Source organism: Mustela nivalis, assembly GCF_964662115.1.
Source record: "Mustela nivalis genome assembly, chromosome: 15".
Taxonomy (NCBI): Eukaryota; Metazoa; Chordata; class Mammalia; order Carnivora; family Mustelidae; genus Mustela; species Mustela nivalis.
Window position 1 is genome coordinate 15,920,041 of NC_139034.1, and position 8,302 is coordinate 15,928,342.

An 8,302-nucleotide genomic window follows, 5' to 3' on the forward strand; every position below is an offset into this window, starting at 1 on the left:
GGAGAACAACAGGGGGTACTGAATTGAGGGGTGTGTGTGTGTGTGTTTATGTGTGTGTGTGTGTGATTCTTTAAGGCAGAGTCAGGGAAGTCTTCCTAATGAGAGGATGAAAATTTCCCAGCCAGGCTGTGATAGTCAAAATAGGTAATAACGACCCAACCCCAGATCTCTGTGGCTTAACATTCACTTGGCTGAGGGTCTCCGTAACTCTTTGGGGCAGCTGCCCTCCACATGTGGCTCAGTGGGTCTAGGAGGCTTTGATCTTAGAGCCCCCCCCGCCCCCCTCCCCCACCATGTAAACTTGTCTTCCAAGGGCACTGGGGCTGGAAACAGAGCAGGCAGAAAGGCTCTCCAGTTCTGAATGCTTCAGAAGTCCCGTGTGTCACTGGTATTTCACTGACAAGGCAAATCTCGTGGCCGTGCCTGATTTCAAAGAGACATGAGCCTGGAAAGAGAGAGAACCAGAGATCTTGGTGAGGGCCAGTAACATCTACGACCTAGATCAGGAATGGGGAGCAGGGCTTTCCAGGTGTGAAAGGAAAGATAGAGTAGATGGAGCGTTGTGAGCAAAGGTAAAGCAGAGAGAATTGATTGGAAGTATATGGTCAGCCTCAGATCTTATACAGGAAGGATTAGGTGTTCTATCCTAAGTACACATGAATGCTTTAAAGGAAGGAATTCTGGGTGTATGATCCATTGCTTAAAAAAGTGTTTGGGGCTATTATATGGAGAAACAGAAGTAGAGATTATTGGAATTGTCCAGGCTAGAAATGATAGTGGCTCAGAGTAGGGTGGTAGAGAGCAAGAAAGCCGATACGATGGGGAGATATCTTGGTGGTAGAATTGGTGACATTGGGGGTTAGATTGGAATGGAAGAAGAAGAAGGGTCAAGGATGACAACACATTTTCTGGCTTAAGCGACTTCATGAATGGAGATGCCACATATGAAGACAGGAATAGACTGTAAGCGCGCGCGTGTATGTGCGTGTGCGTGTGCGTGCGTGCGCATATTTCCAGGGAGCCTTAGGGCTCTGTTTGGTACAGTGCGGGGAGAGCTACCTCTGGAACACCCAGGAGCTGCCAGGTGGATAGCTGCATATAACATCTGGATCTCTGTGGTATCTAAATGCAAGGTGAGCAAAGCTCTCTGTTGCACCTGTAGAGAAGCAGGAGACTTGAACACAACACTGGATTCTCTCCTCTCACTCAGAGGCCAAGTGCAAATGTTACTGCCTGTCTTGAACATAGCGTCTTCACAGGAAACTTGGGGCACAGTAAGGCCAATGGAGATGACTACCCTTGAAAGAAAATTGATTAGACCCAGTTTTTAGGAAGAGAAGGCGTGCCATACCAAGCAGGGCCACACAGGGAAGCACCAGGGTTGATCAGGAGACAGAGGGAGGAGAGGAGAGAACTGGAGAGCAAGGGTCTTCATGGTAGTTTCCACTGGAAGGAACAGGTAAGGCACAGGAAGCAGGTTTAGGATTGGCTAGTTTGAGTAATTTCGACAAGCTTGGGGGCATACAGCTGTCCCTTGTTGTCTGGTACTTGGCTCTGGGGTGATTGGTATAGGTGGATTGTGGCCCAGAGTGTAGGGCCCCAATAACAGAAGGTGAGAAGGTGTGGGTTCTCATTAGCTGGTTTGCACTTGAGATGCATGTTCCTGGGCTGGTTCCCTAGCTCTAGGACTTGATTGGCCCTGGGAGTGGTGATCAGTCTCTCTAGGGCCAGCAAGGCCCCACATGTCAAAGCATCAAAATGCAGAAAAATAAAAGACACGTTAATGAACTGCCCACTTGTGTAACAGAATCCCACAGTGCACCCCTAAAGTTCAACCATGCTTAGAGGAAAAATGTCTAATGACATTTGAAAAGTATTTGTGAGCTGTGTTGTTAATAGATATCCTAACATACCTACCACCCAACACTTTCCTTAGTCATCTGCTTCGAGAGCTACATGTAAAGACAGGGAATACACAGCTCCCCCCTCCATCCCCAGCCCACCCCGCTCCCAGTGCCATAAAACAAGAACCTATTTTGGCCTCAGTGACTCTGTAAATGAAGTCAGCACAGGCCACGCTTATGAATAGAAGGCAAAAGCCTCGGTTTTATATTTAATTTTAATGTGCTCTTCTGAGAAGTGTTATATTCCTGAGGGAGAGAGAGAGAGATGGGTTGCCTGGGAGACACGGTTCTCAGGCCAGAATCTCTGTTGTCTACGAAGTAGCGTGGACATTACAGAAAGTTACCATACGATGGAATGATTGGAGAAGAGATCGCTTGACTAGAAGAAGGCGTTGGGGAGGCAGATGCATGGGCGGGAACACGCCTGCGTGTTCTCGCCGTGCACGCCAGATGGCGGGGCTACCCCTCTCCTGACGCCCAGCGGCTCCTGAGCCGGTCACACACACTAAGCAGGTCAAGGTGTGTTCCTGCCGGACAATGGTGCAACTGTTCGCTCTCCAGGAGCAGGGGGCGTGGCTTGTCATCGGCTTGCTACAAGGGTTTCTGCTCGTTCAGGAAGTGCTGGCCCTTGGCCCTGGGTTCCTCTGCCGCTGTTCCCCCCACCCTCCAAGGGGTACTCATCACCTATCCAGGCGCATCACGTTGCTCTGCAGACTCGGGGCGGGGAACTGGTGTAGAGATGCTGACCGCACTGTGAGGTGAGGCTGCTGTGAATAACACTCTCTCATCTCTGATCCAGAGACCCATGTCTTCTGTCACATTCCCGAAACGTCTGTGCTCGCGGAAGGAGGTAAAGTCGCAGCCGCTTGGTGGGTCTTGACATGAGAACGCAGCTATTGTTCTGAAGTGTAACTAGTGTGTGTTACAAAGCAGTCATCGGGCCCCTAACAAGGGAACTTGTGCTTTGGGAGAAGGACACCTGGTAATGAACACTAATGGCTCCTTTAACAAAGGACACCAGCTTCTACTTAATTTGGATCTTAGGCTGTTGGGTGTAAGATGACATGAATCTGAAAGAAAGAATCAAAACGCGGTCAGAACGCTCTTTTCTTTTTTAAGCGTTTCTTGTGATTACAATGTTCTTGGCAGAATAATGATGATTTGTTTTAAAAATGAAAACTCCTATGGCAAGGAGTCTCACTGGAAAGGCAGAATGTAAGCTTAGGAACCTTCCATGGCGCAATTTTGCTGAAATGCAAGTAGGCTTTTGGACAGGTAGCTGTCTTTGGGGTGAATTCCAGTTGAAGCCAGGAGGCACGGCGTTCCTCAGTCATCGTCCCACCCAGGTGCACCCGCCCCCACATCTGGGCAGTTTCTTGGAGAGGGTGTTGGCCCTGGCTGGACGGTGGGCTAGCCCAGGGCTGACCTGCACCCTTCCCAGCTGCAGCGGCTGTCAGTTAACAGTGACGCAGTCTCTCTCTCTCAGGCAGAGTGTGCACGACGCCTGCTAAGTACAGTGAGCAGAACACACACAACCCCTCATTTCCCTGCGTCTCTTTCAAGCGCTTCTCCCTTGCACCTGTGTTCAATTTTAGCCTCAGCGGTGTGTCCTTAGACACAAGCATCTCACAATGCTCCTCGTGTGGGCATTTGATGATTGTGATGGTGCTCACACCCTTTCCCTTGACAGTCTCAGTCTCTGACCTGCTAGGAAGGGAGTCTTCATCCCGTAGTCTTCCCCAAGTTCAGAGTGAGGGCAGCTGGGTCGGTGTCTGGGTCCTGTTTGGGCTGTGATAGAGTCCCACAGCCTGGGTGACTTAGGAAGAGCAGTGGAAGTCCAAGATCAGGGTGCAGCATGGTTGGTGGGAGCCCTCTTCCAGATGCCAGGCTTCTGGCTGTATCCTTGCAGGCTCACAATGGCTATGGGGGTGGGGAGCTCTCCGGGGCCTCTGGTATGAGGGCACCCATCCCCTTCCGGAGGACTCTACCTTCGTGACTTAGGCACCTCCCAAAGGTCTCACCTTTAAATACCATCCCTTTTGGAGGGTTAGGATTTCAACATATGAATTTGGAGGGACACAAACATTCCAGCCGCAGCAGTAGGAGACTGGATGTTTGTTGGACTTCTGCATATCTTTGCCGGGGAACACACAGACAACCGGAAGCATGCAGATCCCTGTGAGCCTGCCCTGTGGCCCTTGACTGCTGGGGAGAGCAGAGCTGCAGAAGCAAAAGAGGACAGGTGTGGCCGCTCCAGGGGGACTCCCGAGACTGGATAACCTTGGCACAACAGGAAGGGCCCTGTGTGGGCCAGGAATGCAAAGTGCGCTCGGTGTCTGCACCCAGCACGGTCTGTCTCTGTCGTCTTTGTCAGGCTTGTCCTATCCTCCCGAGGGTATGCGTCCCCATTCTGGGACCCCCGCCTGCCGGCTTGCTCAGGACCTCCTGCTCCGCTTCCTTCTTAGTCACATCTCCCATTTCTGAGGCTCTGTTTCTGTCCTTTTGTTCTTTCTATTTCTTTTTATGGTCTGGTTTGAGTTCTTTGTGCACCCATATATATGTGTGAATCATAAATTAAAAAAAAAAGATTTTTTTAAATTTAATGCAATGGGCAAAAAGCCCCAGAGTAGCTTAGAAACACACAAGCGTACTTGGCCCATTGCCCACTCGGTGTCTTACCCAGTCCTGCGACAATCCTAGGCAGAACTAGCAGACTCATTTTACAGGTAAGAAACTGAGGCTCACAGAGGTGAAGGAAGTGGCCCAGGGTCACACGGGGGTGTGCATGGAGCTAGCTCCCACGCTCACACTCCTCATCCCCCAAGAGTGGCAGGAGGGACGTGGGCACGGAGTAGTAGGAACAGCATGGACTTCGGAGCCACACACTCACGAGTGTGTCTTGACACCTTCACGTACCGGCCCTGTAACTTGGTCTCCCTGGGGTTAACAACAGCAGATCTCAGGGGGTCACTGCAAGGTCCTGGAATGGGACAGCCAATGCCCACACAATGTACACCCCACCCCCCATCTCCTCTGTTCTCCCCTTGCTAAGCCCACCCACTTTCATCACCTCCTTGTGCCTCAACACAGCAGGTGGGCTCTACCTGAGGGCCTTTGCTTGTCCTGTTTCTCTGTCTGGGGCTGCGTGTCCCCAGACGCACAAATGGTTCCCTCCCCACTTCCTCTAGGTCTGTAATCAAGCATCAGCCTCTTGGCAAAGGGTTCCATGACCTCTGTTCTTAACATCTCAACTTTTTCCCAGCCACTTGCAGTCTTCATCCTTTATTTGCTCGATAGGACATGCAACTCTCCGATATCATACATACCACACTAATTCTTTTTGTCAGTTTTTCCCGGTTAGGAAGCAAATTCCACGAGATCACACAATTTTGCGTTTTTGCTCACTGCCGTACCCTCGGCTCCTTGAACACCGCAGACAATAAATATTTGTCAAGGAAATCAGTATTATTATTATTCTCCCTTTCTCTTTGCATGGTCCTGGATCAAGACCCCTCAAAACAACAGAAAGAAAACCAAAGAACCTCTTCTGTGCCTGGGCAGTCCTCAGCCACCTCACGAGGGGCTCAGGGATTTCTCTGTGAGTAGAATTTCTGCAGTTTCATTCTTTTCCCTTCTTCTCTTTGACATATTTCAGTGGTGCATGCTGGGTCAGTTGTTCTGAGTCCTAGAGCTGTTCTGGAGCAGAATGGAAATTTGGAGCGCAGACTGCGGACGGGAAGACGCATCATAGGGCACCGTGGGATTGCCTGGCTGGGCCACCTCAGTCTTGGCGCTGAACGTGTCTGCCTATTGTCTCTGGTTTCACTCCTTCCTTGGGTCCACTCTCTAGATCCAGCTGAGTTCCTGATTGTGTAGCCTGGCTGCTCATGAGAAAGCTTAAATCCACCTGGTTTCTCCAGATCCTGGTCCTGAGTCTGGACCAGAATGTTCTCAGGACAGCTCTGGCCCCCTGAGAGACAACATTCTCCCCACATAACAATATCCCCCCAATGAATGTCTTTCTGAGATTCTCATATCCTTTTTATGGTAACCTTTGATTTCAAGCATGTCTAACTGCCTATTCTAAATATTTCTAATCACTAATGTGGCTTCCCTGCTGCCAGTCAGATTATCTTCATTCGTGAATTTTGATCTGGTGAATCAGCTTTCTTTCTTTGCTTTTTTTTTTAAAGATTTAATTTTATTTAAAGATTTTATTTTATTCATTTGAAAGAGAGAGAGACAGACAGAGCGTAGGGGTGGGGTAGAGGGAGAAGCAGGTTCCCCACTGAGCAGGCAGCCCTGTGTGAGGCTCCATCCCAGTATCCGGGGATCGTGACCTGAGCCAAAGGCAGAGGCTTAACCAACTGAGCCACACAGGCACCCCAAAAGATTTAAAGTCATTTCTATACCCAAGGTGGGTCTCCAGCTCACAACCCCAAGATTAAAAGTTGCGGGGTCTGCTGACTGAGCCACCCAGGCATCCCACAGTGAGTCAGCTTTCTTGTTTCTTTTTATCCATGTCCCCTCTGAAGTGTGTGTGTGTGTGTGTGTGTGTGTGTGTGTGTGTGTGGCATTTTGGCATACAATTCCCCTAGAAAACACACATAGGGTTCTTCTTCACTCCATTTTTGTTGGGAGGCTGCATCTCTCCTTCCACAGCGCTCTGTGTATATGGTCCAACTGAAGAGAGTCTTTTCAATGGCTCTTGCCATAGATGTCTAACTCTTCTTCTGCTGGCGATGCCCCCAACTCCTGCCACAGGATTGTACATTTCCACCCTATTGCTCTCAGGCTCTGCCACGGAACGCAGGACGCATTGTGACGGGGGTCCCTGTTTTGAGCAGCAGCTTTCAGCAGACTGGCTGGTCTGCCGGTCTTCCTTCTCTCTTCTCTTTGGCAACACCGATTGTCAGACCGATTCCCTGGGTGAGATGGTGTGGAGCCGGGCCACAGCCAAATGGTGATGAGCATGTAGCATGAAAGAGGAAAAACCCTATATTTTATCATGAGAACAAAGAATAGAGAAAGGCAGAAAGAAGAAGGGTGAGAACATCCTGGGCAGCCTCTTCCCTGAGGCTCCTGGAGCTGGCCTGGTTCATGCCTTCTTAAAGCCTAATCCTTAGAGTCTATAAAATAATTCATTGTTTTTCTAATAAACTTCCTGTGTTATATGTTTTTAATGTTTACGTGAGTTGGGTTCTACTACTAATAAGAGTAGTGAAAATGATACTGACACTAATAATGTAGTTAAACTAAATGTTTACCATGTGCCAAGTACTTCATACTTAGACAACTTTTATTCCTACAGTAACCCACTTTACAGATGAAGAAACTGAGGCACGAACAGAGAGGCTAATTAACTCATCCAAATTGCCCAGCCAGTGAGTAGCAGAGCCAGGATTTGTACTTGAAATCTGACCCCAGGCCTGTACCCTCGACCATAGGATACAGGATCTCTCTCTAAAAAAATTATGGTGTTCCTTTCATGAGAAGCCTCCCAGCATCCTTCGTTTAGGGCAAACCTTCCCACATCATTAACTTGTATGTGGCTCTATATTTGCTCTGATCTTAACCATGGAGGACCATATAGAAGAAGGGCAGACATCATCTGTGTCTCCCCCCACACCAAACTATCTTTGGATTCTAGATCAAGACATAGAAAAGGAAAGAAATTCCATGAAAAGGACATATAGCCACCCTTCTTGAGCCCATTGTCCCAGAGGTGTATTCTTCTGGTGATGGGATACTGGTCTACTGCCAAACCCTATTAAAGGCAAAGCCATAAGTAAAGTAAACTTAAATTGTATTTCGGTTTTCCATGCCTCTGTTGCTCTAGTTCCCACCCCTCCTCATGTGGCCAAAAGTTTTTGTAGCATTGATAATCAGAGGAGGAAAGAAATTACACCAGACAGGACGAAAGGGGGTTCAGCTCTCCTTTAAGGTGTTGAAAAATTCTATCTCATGCAAATACTAATAAAGGTCTTGGTTACAAATAAAAGCCTTCACATTGGCTCTGATATAAAGAGACGTAGTCCTGAGCCCCCCCTTGATGTCTGAGTGAGGATGAGAATTCTGGTCGCGTTCACGGGGCTCTTTATTAATAGCTTTCTGTGGCAGCCAAATTCGTGATGAAGCAATACCCTCTGGCCAAGACAGAGACACTTTCAGAGGCACACACAGTCAGCAGCTGGCTCAGAAGGACCCGGGGTATTGGATCTGGACACCGAAATAGGTAATATTGGATGTCCTAATATTCTCTCACAATATGGGAAAAATTAGATGCACTTTTGCCAGGTGCCCAAATAGCTCTGAATAAATTAAAAATAAGAATCTTTTTAGTATATTGAGTACTCTCTGTGGCAGGGACTCGGATAAGTGTTACAGTCACTTCATTT

At 48.6% G+C, this 8,302-nt stretch overlaps 1 long non-coding RNA gene across 1 annotated transcript; it reads left to right on the forward strand.

Moving 5' to 3' along the window:
• The first annotated feature begins 2,526 nt into the window (after window positions 1-2,526).
• Window positions 2,527-7,082, forward strand: LOC309848860. Its single transcript, XR_014303342.1, has 3 exons — window positions 2,527-2,754; window positions 5,413-5,502; window positions 6,699-7,082. It is a non-coding gene; the product is annotated as an uncharacterized lncRNA (long non-coding RNA).
• The last annotated feature ends 1,220 nt before the right edge of the window (window positions 7,083-8,302 follow it).